Genomic DNA, 11,683 nt, shown 5'->3' with positions numbered 1-11,683 from the left:
CTTGCATAGAAGGAAGTCAACAGAGGATGTCTAAAATGGAGAAATCAAGATGTAACAATACAAGCATGGTGGTTAGAAAAATGGAGCTACACCTCCCTCACCAGAAAAAATCAGCTAGAGGAGCTGAAAATTGTTGTTTCTGGACTGTGGGAAATGAAGAGAGGGAAGAGTGGAAGAACCATGTATTTATAGCAAGCCACGTTGAACTGTTTGACTCCCTGAACTTGGTGGGTATATAACGTGGATGTAAATAAAATGTTAAACAAACAAGATAAAAGCAGCTCTATGAGTCTCCATGTTGTATTTATCAAGTCAGGCTGCTAAATAAAATATGGAAATCCCAACTGAATTTGAATTTCAAATAAACATCAAAAACTTTTAAATCTCATTTATTTTTGGCAATAAAAGTTGTATATCTTTAAGGTATACAATGTGATTTTTGATATGTGTATACATTGTGAAATGATTACCACAGTCAAAATAATTAAAATGTCCAGAACCTCACGTGGTTACTGTGTGTGTGTGTGTGTGTGTGTGTGTGTGTGTGTGTGTGTGGTCGGAACACTTAAAATCTACTTGCTTAGCAAATTTCAGTTATACAATATAGTATTATTAACTACAGCCACCAAACGACATATTAAATCTCCAGAACTTGTTCATCCTGCATAAAAGAAACTTTGTACCCTTTGACCAACATCTCCCCATTTCCCCTACTCCCCAGCCCCTGCCAACCACCATTCCACTCTCTGCTTCTATGAGTTCAACGTTTTTAGCTTCCACAAATAAGTGAGATCGTGTAGTACCCAATAATTTTTTACTAGAAGTTATGTCGCAAATATTTCATGGGACATACACTAAAAAATTACTCACTGCTTATTTGAAATTCAAATTTAACTGGTGTGCTATATTTTTATTTGCTCAACCTGGGAACCCTGATCATGAGAATATCCTAATACTAGATATCTTGTTCATTATATCAGAGGCCACTTTATAAAGAACCACAGAAGAGATTTCTTTAAGGTCTCAGTTCCAGAAAGAACTCCTGAGCAAAATGAATTTATTGTTTTTACTTCTGGACACTAGGAACCATGTAGAAAAATTGATCTGGACTAGAGATTTGTTATCAAAAAGTTGTCATTCTGATGAAGTCTACTCATTGGTCTAAAGCTGACAGACCCACCCACAAATTTGGTAATGAGGAAAATGGCGACATAAACCAAAGAGACAAACTTTATTATAAAAAAAGAACAAAAACTAAATAAACAAACAAACAAAAAAAAGCAAGCCCTCTGATTTTCTAAGTCAATTCCTTTTTGGTGGCCTCAAAGAAGTTCCAGGGCTGTCTGGACCAGAGCCTTCTTCAGCACCAGCTGGCTGGACAGCTGGGTCTGTGCTCACATGGTGGTCCCAGGGGCCAGCCTTTGGGCCTCATAAGTCAACATCTTTCAGACAGCACAAAAATGTACCTGGGAATAAAACCTTCCCCTTCCCTTTTCACCACGTGAGCATTAGGCATGAAACCCCAGCTGGCCGCTCATTAGATGCCAGGTTTTGCTGGTTTCTCTCTGTAGGAAGAGAGTATCTGTCATTGGGGAGGTGACATCTTCAGCTACTGGAGAAGAGGAATAAATTATCTCTTTCCTGACATCCCCTGCCAGCTTGTTAGCATCACTGACAACTGCTCAAAAGCAGTAGAGCAAGAGAGGTGGGAATGAAGTAGGGAGAAAAAAAGTTGCCACTTTCAAGCTTACACTGGGCAGATTCTTATTTAGAGTAATTAGCAACAGTTTTGTTCCAATATTCTCCTCACCCCCTGGTTTCCTATGTGACAACACAAAATGTAGCCTGCCACCCCTACCCCAGTCGTAGCCATGTACTGCTGCTCTGGCTACATCTCAGTGTGAAAGCATCAGGAAGGGCTGAGTATTTCTGAGCAGCACCTTTCAAAGGCTAAAGGGCATAGTGTAGGGGTTAGAGGGCACTCCCTGGGGTCAGAAGGGTCTGGGGCTTAAAACCTGACTGTATCACTTATTAGCTGAGTTCACTTTGGGCAAGTAGCCCCTTGAAGCCTCTGTTTTCTCATCTGCAAAATAGGTATAATGAGCCCATCTTCTCCCCAAGTTTATTGTGAGGCCTGAATATTAAAAAGCTGAATGGTGCCTGGCATAGAGTAAAGGCTCATCGAATGTTCTTAACCTGCACACCTAACCCTTTGAGCTCTGCAGCCCTCTCCCAGACAACCATCCCATCATCCCTGCCTTCTCAGCCCCACCAAGAGCAGCTGACTGATCATTCCTTGCACTGTGGGCCACAGAAGACAAGGTGGGACAACGGCTACAGCAGCAGTGCTAGTTCCAGGTCTCAGGACAGCTGGTATGGCAAGAAGTTTCAGCAGTGGAATCACCAAAGGGCAGTGCCCCAGGGCAGCACCCACCTTCTGGAACACACCTGGCAGTGCACAGGTGGGCCCTTTCTTTCTGAGTCAGTGACTTGCTCCCATAATGTAGGTGAAGCTTAGTAGCCTTCACAGCCTCCCAGAGCTCATGGCAAGAGTTTTTTTCTGGGGCACCTGATTGGAGGCATTGTTGGGGTGGGCAGGGTATCAGGGAAGAGCATTTTATCCTTAAGCCTCCGCTCTCTGGGTGAGGGGACAGGGCCAGGAAGGAAAGGCTTATTCTCAGATCCTGTCAATTACCTAGCCCAGAGTTTCCACAGCTGTTTCTTTGTGGCTAGAACATTACATTTCGTGGCAAAAACCATTTGCCCACTCTCCTATCCATTCACCCCTTCTGCCTTTGTGAGTAAATCCCTAATCTTCAGCCGTGCACATGCCGTGCACATGTGTGACTGAAGACCAGTTTCCATTTTCCCTTGCAGTTAAATATGGCCCTGTGCCTAAGTGCTGTCCAGTCAGATGGTATCAGAAGTGCTATGGAGCAACTTACAGGCAACTTCCTTGAAAGACAGCTAACGCATGCCCTTTGCCACTTTCTCTTTCTTTCTTATTCTTGAGGACTAAAATTTGGATATGAAGGCTGGAGCTTAAGCAGACTTTTTGGGGGAAGAAGCCAAATGCATATGGAAGAACAGATGGCTAGAAGGAGCCTGGGATCCTGAGTCTTTGAGACTATAAATGGCCGCATTAGTTCTGGACTCTCTCCGTCTGGACTTCTTTCATGATGGCAAGAACTAAACTATCTTGCTGAAGCCACTTTTACTTACATATTTATTTTTGTTGTACACGTTTGGACCTAATCCTACCAGATACATCTTCTTACTCAGAATTATAGCATCACACACCAATAGGGAAGACTCTTTGAATGGTAGTAGGACCAAGAGGTTTTCATTCTAGACAATCAAAAAAATTTTTTTCTGTTTTTAAATGACTTTGTTATTGTTTCCTTGTTATTGTTTTTGTTATTTATTTTCCCTCTTTTCTCATCTTCCTTTCTTGTTTTTTTTGGGGGGCGGGAGATTTTTTGCATGACCATTCCGAATATTAAACAAAATTTCCCTTGGCCTCACATTCCTTTATTTTCTATTTTATTTCTGAAAGGCCAGTTTTTTGCCTGGAGATAAATGTTTTATGATTTTTTAAAAATTAATTAATTTATTTTTAGCTGTGTTGGGTCTTCGTTTCTGTGCGAGGGCTTTCTCTAGTTGAGGCGAGCGGGGACCACTCTTCATCGCGGTGCGTGGGCCTCTCACTGTCGCCGCCTCTCTTGTTGCGGAGCGCAGGCTCCAGATGCGCAGGCTCAGTAGTTGTGGCTCACGGGCCCAGTTGCTCCGCGGCATGTGGGATCTTCCCAGACCAGGGCTTGAACCCGTGTCCCCTGCATCGGCAGGTGGACTCTCAACCACTGCACCACCAGGGAAGCCCCTATGATTTTGTTTTTATCCTCAAGTTGCCACCACATGAAAGATTTGTCATAAGTTTGAATTTAAATTAAAGGCTTTTCTAAATCTTTTCTCCCTGTCCTTTCCGTTGATGTACTAGCATCCTGTAGCATGCCTCTAGCAGCCTGCAAAGAAGGACACCCTGTAGAAAAGACCCTCACACCTGCTCAGGCCCAGCCATGACTGTTCAGCAATTGTGACTCAGCATCTTCCCTGCAGCTTTGTCACTGCAACCATCTTCCACCTCCCATGTCACTGAGCCCACGATGGTCTCACAGCCCAAGAAATCTACTCTCAGTCATTCTGAGGCCTGTCTAGTTTATTTTGACCATTTTCACAGCTGGCATCTGCTAAAGCCAGTCTACAACAGCTAATTAAGCTAATTCAGCACCGGTCATGGTTACTAGTCCATGTCATATATCTCGGATCCCCAAGAAATCACGTCAGGCTCTCAAGAAACGGAGCTGTTATCGAACTTGAGCTTTTTCATCTCCTTATGCTTGGATTTTATAGCGACTGGTGTCTCGTACACATGCCTGACTTCAGTCTCCCTGTAAGAGTCACAGTTTGAAGCTAAGGAGGGAGGAGTTTGATGACTACCTGTGTTTCCCAATTTCCCGGATGACAAGAATCACCTATCAAATCCTAAATTCTCCCAACCCACCTCGGACTCACCAAATCAGAATCTCCAGGGGAGAGCTTGGGCAGGTAGGGAAACACTGATCTAGATCTTTGTGAGCAAAAGCAACATAGATATGGCAAGGGAGCTTTGGAGTGTGGTTTTAGAGTTACACTTCACCACCTTTGTCTCGGGCAAGTGATTTAACTTCTTAACCCTCAATTTCATCATCTCTAGAATGGGGGTAACAAGTCCAGCCTACCCGGCTTGTGGTGAAAGTTAGAAATCAGATCCATGTGAAACAGCTGACACTTAGCAAGAGCGTTCTTATGGTGACAATGAATTTTATGAACCTGAAGAGGACTTAAACCTTCACCCAGGAGACTAGAGCTCTTCTAACTTCAGCGCCACTGGGAGCTGGCTTGGCAGCCAGGTAGGAGAGAGGCTTTTCCTCCTCTCACACAGAAACAACACAGCAGCCAGGGGAGTTCCACGATACACTCAAGTCCAAGAGGCCAGACTTTTCAGGCACTTTAGTATGTAAGGTATTTGCCCAGAAGGCAGGTAGGCAGGTAATTTCTCTGCGGGGTATAAGTTGGTGTATTGCCTTGTTCAAGCAGGAATCCTCTATTCACAGAAACCAGTTCCCATGTCAGGTCTCTGGGATCTTAAACCTGGTCCACGAATCCAAAGAGAAGATGTTTGTCCTAAATTATCTTAAATATTCTGTCTGGGCTTTTCTGCTGCTGGGCCACTGGTACCTCTACAGGCCTGGCCTAAAACCCTTCTTGGCCTTGGCCTCCTCTGCTCCATACATGCACTGAGGCCCACACTCAAGAATTTGGGCTCAGAAGGTTGGGGAACTCCTAGGGAACCCGGCAGGTCTGATTTCTTGTCTTTCTTTGGCATAGTGTGAAGACTGCAGGGGGATCTAAACATAATTACTCCGTCAGCCTGTCCTAGTCTCCTGGCTGGCATGGAGCCAAGCAAACCATAGTTACTACTGTTTAGTAGCAAAAAGATGACCTTGGGGACACTTGGCTAATTATGAAGCTCTCCTTCATATGCACAAAGTACAGCAAAGAGCTGAGGGTAGGGAGAGAAGAGTGTGGGTGATAGCTATGGAGAGTTTTCAAAAATCTAGGCACACTGAGTGTTACATCATTTAGTTTTCACAACAGCCGCATGTAATGGGCCTTATTCTACCCATTTACCAATAAGAAAACAGATTTCTCAGTGAAGCAGATTGCTCCAGATCACACAACCAGTATGTTGGAGAGCCAGGATGCAGGTCTATAACCATTTAATCCCAAACCCATGCCCTCTACCCTCTACCAGATTGCTTCTAACAGTAGACAAGAGAAGAGGAAAATTAAGAGATTCACTGACAAAATTTTTTAAAAAGACATTCCGGTACTTGGTTTAGATTTTACCTGGTTTCTCTTGAAATAAACCATGTCACATCACCTCAGGGTTATGGGCCAAATATGTAGGACCTCTTTAAAACTTAAGCCAAAGGCTGCCTATTCCTATAAGGCTTTTTTTTGGCCTCTAGAGCAGAAGGCGGCAAACTTTCTTTTACAGGGCCAGAGAGTAACGATTTTAGGCCTTGCGATCCACGTGGTTTCTGTGGCAAATCGCCTCTGCCCGTACAGGTGAGAGCAGCCATAGAAATGATGTACACGAATGAGCCCTCTGTGTAGCAGTAAAAGTATTTACACCGACAGCTGTGGTTTGCCAAACGCTGCTCTAGAGGAACAAGGTTCTTCCCTCCTTGTCTTCCAAGCTCTCCCCTGTCCCTTCAAAATCCATGTGTGGATTGTGAATACTCCTATAAACCAGATGGCAGCTGATGCACTCTGCTCTCTGAGATCAAAATGAAACCACTTGCAGAGGCAAGCCTGTGTGCCACCCAATCTCTCCAGGAGGAATGAACGCACCCTATTTTGCTAAAGTGGTTTAGTGTATGGATCGTCTTGCCTTCCCGTATTTTTACCACCCCTATTCTACACCATGTCATGCTAGACATAGATCCTAGGCCCTTTCCTTAATAAACACACACACACACACACACACACACACACACACATTCAGTCATACAGAAATTTGTGCATAGTTGACTTTTTCCATGGGGAAATGGATATTGAATTTACAGTGAAACAATTCAAACTATTTCACATCAAATGTGTTATTCTTATTCTCAAAATTCCTCTGGCTACTTTGCCCTTAATTTCTAGCCTCCTGCCATCTTTTTGCTTACCGTCTTCCAGAAACTTCTCCTGCTTTGTTAGGCAGAGCAATTCAGCCCTATCTCAACCCTTTTCTGTGTCCCACTAGGCATGGCTCTGCTGGGAGATGCACCATCTTCTCTTCCTCACCCTCTCACCAGCCTCTGCAAGAGGAAGGAGATGACCTGGAAATAGATCACCATCATCCTGAAACCACCCTCCCCCTTAAAATCAAAAGCTACTTTACTGTTTTATTTTTAAGTGATCTTTTCCATCCTTTACACAAATTAAAAATCACTCTGTAAAAATATTTTTTTCTTTGAGCAACAGAACTAAACTCTAACATAAATAGAGGGGGGTTACTGGACGTAAGTCAAGGAAAAGCTGAAGAAATGGTTTCAGAAAGACAGACAAGATAGCAGCATGGGCCTCAGTGGGCAGGAGCCTGTGGTCTCCATTTCTCTAACGTACTGCCATTGAATATGGCACCAGAGGGCTTTGACCGCATGTGTCTCTGTTCCAGATTGGATTCCAGGAAGAATTCTGTGCTCTAGTCGTCTGGGCCACATGCAATTCTTGTGATCAGGGGCCTGAGTGCTGAGATGAGGAGCCCCATCAGAACCACTCAGGTGTGGGGAGGAAAATCCTAAAGAAGGGATGCTGTGCCCCCCTCAAAATCAAACAAACAGATGTCCACTCCACTGTGTTTCCAAAGACTTCTCAGCCAAAAGAACAGAATTACTAGTCAGAATGCTCTAAATATGTGTTACAGGCAAATGTGAGGAGATCAAAACGTTAGCTTTTTTCCATTAGCTGCCTCTCACTTTCCTAGCACTGGCTAAGGTAGTAAGGGTTTTCTAAGGCATAGGTGTGGCTGGTACCTAAGCCCTGGCTCCACCCAAAAGCGTCTTGCTCTTTAACTAACAGACTCTCATTTATTCAGGATTGCCCTACAAATTGTAGATAAAGGTGCATTATTATGCCATTTCACAGATGTGAACATTGTGACTCCATTTCTGTGACATGTCACTGACACACCTTATTTGTGTCAGAGGTGGGATATGAAATCGATCTTTACTGCTTCAAGCCCACACTCTTTGGCAGGGTTTTTGATGAGAGATCTCTCGAATGTATAGGTCACCTGAATATCTCAGACGTCTTCTGTTCCAGAGTATCATGGCCCTTTGCCACCTGCTCACACAGAAACCACCCCTTTGAATCCTCCCAGTCTCCCTCCCTCCCTGGGAGAGCATCTAACGAGTGCTCAGAAAAAAGTTGCTCATGTTCTCTGCCCCAGCTCCTCATTGAGCGCCCTGGCCCCTCTACTAAGTGTGCCCCTCAGCAGGATACAAAGACACCCCTATAGAACTCAGGTCTCTTTCCCTGATGAACCCGAAGTCCTCAGGGTACCAGCCATGCCCAGGGCTGTGGCCGAGTGGCAACCAGAAGCAGTGCGTAAGGACAGCCTCTTATCTGACAGTGGGTTGTACTGTTTCTTGGCCCCCAAGGGATGCTGATGGTTCCCAGACATTGACAAAGTCTTTCGGTGACACTAATCTCTCAGCTTCTGGCCCAGACCTCCTCTAGCTCACTAGCTCCCAATTCAGAGCCCTTGCAAGGTTTGTCTCATTGCCTAGACCTCAGTCATGTGCCGCATTCAGGCTACAAAGAGGCCAGGACAATTGTCTGGACCTCTCCCCTCACCCTGTGAAAGTCTTAAATATACAGAGAGGATTCAGAAGTTAGAAGGTCCAGAGCGGAGTCGGTGGCGGAGTCGGCAGCGACGGCAGCGAGAGTTTGGCGCGATATCTCACACCATTTTGCTGGTACAGCCTACCAAGAGGCCAGAAGCAGAACTTATGCTGACTATGAGTCTGTGAATGAATGCATGGAAGGTGTTTGTAAAATGTATGAAGAACACCTGAAGACAGTGAATCCCAACAGCCCCTCTATCACATAGGATATCAGTCAGTTATTTGATGTCATTGATGACCTGGCCGACCTCAGCTGCCTTGTTTACCGATCTGATACCCAGACACACCAGCCTTATAACAAAGACTGGAGTAAAGAGAAGATCTACGTGCTCCTTCGTCGACAGGCCCAACAGGCCGGGAAATAGTTGAGTTTGGAAGCGTTAGGGGGATGGGGGTGGGCTTGGAACACAGGTGCGTACAGTGTGCTGTAGTAGAAGTTTTGTATTATAGTAATCCTGTTTCCATTTTGGTACACTCTAGCCAGGATTGAATGTATTAGATGAAATAGGATCTTGTTCAATCTGAAACCCCCTTTGCCCCCTTCTCTCCACTCCTTTTTTTTTTTTTTACTTAAACATTTTTATGATGATTTAGGTGGAGGTTGGTTTTTGTCAGTTAATGTTTCCAGTCCTTCAGACTGTTCGTATCTGCTTTATAACATTCATTGTACTAACCCTTCTTCAAATCAGGGTGGGGGTGGTGACGCGGTTTAGTTATGTCCTCAAGACAAAGTCTTAGTGAGAAACAAATAAATGTCCTTTAGTTAAAAAAAAAAAGTTAGAAGGTCCAAAAAATTAAAATGGCAAACGTCCACTGGGATGCCATGTAGCCCCTACACTATCACTCCCACCCCCAGCTCTCTCACCAGATCCTCTTTACTCCTTTGGAAAAAGCAAGCAAGCAAACAAAAAAAAATTTTAAAACGCTCTTTGCATATTAAGTGATGCAGTTCAATATTTGGGAGGAGGTAGAATCCCACACACCAGAGGACTCGAAATTCCAGCTTTAGTTATGCCAGAAAATCCCGCCATTCTGAGGATAATGGACGTAATCATTGAGGAGGTCATAATTCATCGAGAAGGACAGGGATGGAAGCCCAAGGAAAGACAAGGAAGGCGCAGAGAATGAGGGGCCGAGGCCTTGAGGCTTAGAGTAGACACTCTCTACAGATCAGTTCCTCAAACTTGTAAAGGAAAGACTTCATGCTCTGAAGTCAAACAGAATCAAGTTTCAAATTCTGGTTCCACCACACTCTGAACATGTACAAGTTACAATCTCTCTGAGCCTAAGTTTCTTCATTTGCAAAATAATGAAACAGAAAATTGCTGAACACTTTAAATAAGATAACGCCTGTAAAGTGGCTTGGAGAGCGTCGCTTAATAAATATTCCCCTTCCCTCTTCCCTCTGGGGAATTGAGATAAATAAGATTTCCATTTGTGCAGTAAGCTAGTTTGTATATTTCTTGTGTGACTTTACATATTTACAACTGGTTTATTAAAGTATCTTTTAAATATTGCTGTGAAAAACATCTATAATTACTTTTTTTTTTTACATCTTTATTGGAGTATAATTGCTTTACAATGGTGTGTTAGTTTCTGCTTTATAACAAAGTGAATCAGTTATACACATACATATGTTCCCATATCTCTTCCCTCTTGCGTCTCCCTCCCACCCTCCCTATCCCACCCCTCTAGGTGGTCACAAAGCACCAAGCTGATCTCCATGTGCTATGCAGCTGCTTCCCACTAGCTATCTACCTTATGTTTGGTAGTGTATATATGTCCATGCCACTCTCTCACTTTGTCACAGCTTACCCTTCCCCCTCCCCATATCCTCAAGTCCATTCTCTAGTAGGTCTGTGTCTTTATTCGGGTCTTACCCCTAGGCTCTTCATGACATTTTTTTCCCCCTTAGATTCCATATATATGTGTTAGCATACGGTATTTGTCTTTCTCTTTCTGACTTACTTCACTCTGTATGACAGACTCTAGGTCTATCCACCTCATTCCAAATAGCTCAATTTCGTTTCTTTTTATGGCTGAGTAATATTCCATTGTATATATGTGCCACATCTTCTTTATCCATTCATCCGATGATGGACACTTAGGTTGTTTCCATCTCCTGGCTATTGTAAGTAGAGCTGCAATGAACATTTTGGTACATGACTCTTTTTGAATTATGGTTTTCTCAGGATATATGCCCAGTACTGGGATTGCTGGGTCATATGGTAGTTCTATTTGTAGTTTTTTAAGGAACCTCCATACTGTTCTCCATAGTGGCTGAACCAATTCACATTCCCACCAGCAGTGCAAGAGTGTTCCCTTTTCTCCACCTCCTCTCTAGCATTTATTGTTTCTAGATTTTTTGACGATGGCCATTCTGACTGGTGTGAGATGATATCTCATTGTAGTTTTGATTTGAATTTCTCTAATGATTAATGATGTTGAGCATTCTTTCATGTGTTAGTTGGCAATCTGTATATCTTCTTTGGAGAAATGTCTATTTAGGTCTTCTGCCCAGTTTTGGATTGGGTTGTTTGTTTTTTTGTTATTGAGCTGCATGAGCTGCTTGTAAATTTTGGAGATTAATCCTTTGTCAGTTGCTTCATCTGCAAATATTTTCTCCTATTCTGAGGGTTGTCTTTTTGTCTTGTTTATGTTTTCCTTTGCTGTGCAAAAGCTTTGAAGTTTCATTAGGTCCCATTTGTTTATTTTTATTTCCATTTCTCTAGGAGGTGGGTCAGAAAGGATCTTGCTGTGATTTATGTCATAGAGTGTTCTGCCTATGTTTTCCTCTAAGAGTTTGATAGTTTCTGGCCTTAGATTTAGGTCTTTAATCCATTTTGAGCCTATTTTTGTGTATGGTGTTAGGGAGTATATAATTACTTTTAATAAGAATTTTAAATGAAATTATTTATTTAAAAAAGAGCTATTCTTCTAAGTGGAAATTGTAGATTAAATGTTATAAAAAGAGTAGTCAATAGTTGCTAATTAAGTACATTGTAATATGATTTCTGGGCTTACAGGGAAGAGGGTAGATTAACTGTTGCAAGCACAGCACTATTGTATGACCGCCACTCTGCTGCATGCTTTGTATTTAAGCTTTATAACAACCCTATAAGAAAGTCATCTCATAGATATAGGAACCTGAGGCATTAAGTAATTTAACCAAAGTCACAAAGGAG

The 11,683-nt window shown here is 43.1% G+C and overlaps 1 pseudogene; it reads left to right on the top strand.

The window, feature by feature from the left end:
- The first annotated feature begins 8,317 nt into the window (after positions 1–8,317).
- Positions 8,318–10,034, top strand: LOC149750425 (enhancer of rudimentary homolog pseudogene; annotated as a pseudogene).
- Positions 10,035–11,683: the final 1,649 nt, after the last annotated feature.

Source organism: Delphinapterus leucas, chromosome 1 (genome assembly GCF_059928025.1).
Source record: "Delphinapterus leucas isolate spDelLeu-1000000601 "Yukka" chromosome 1, BTC_Dleu_Yukka2, whole genome shotgun sequence".
NCBI classification, from domain to species: Eukaryota; Metazoa; Chordata; class Mammalia; order Artiodactyla; family Monodontidae; genus Delphinapterus; species Delphinapterus leucas.
Note: the sequence above shows the minus strand (reverse complement) of the source record. Positions and strands in the feature narration are given on the sequence as shown.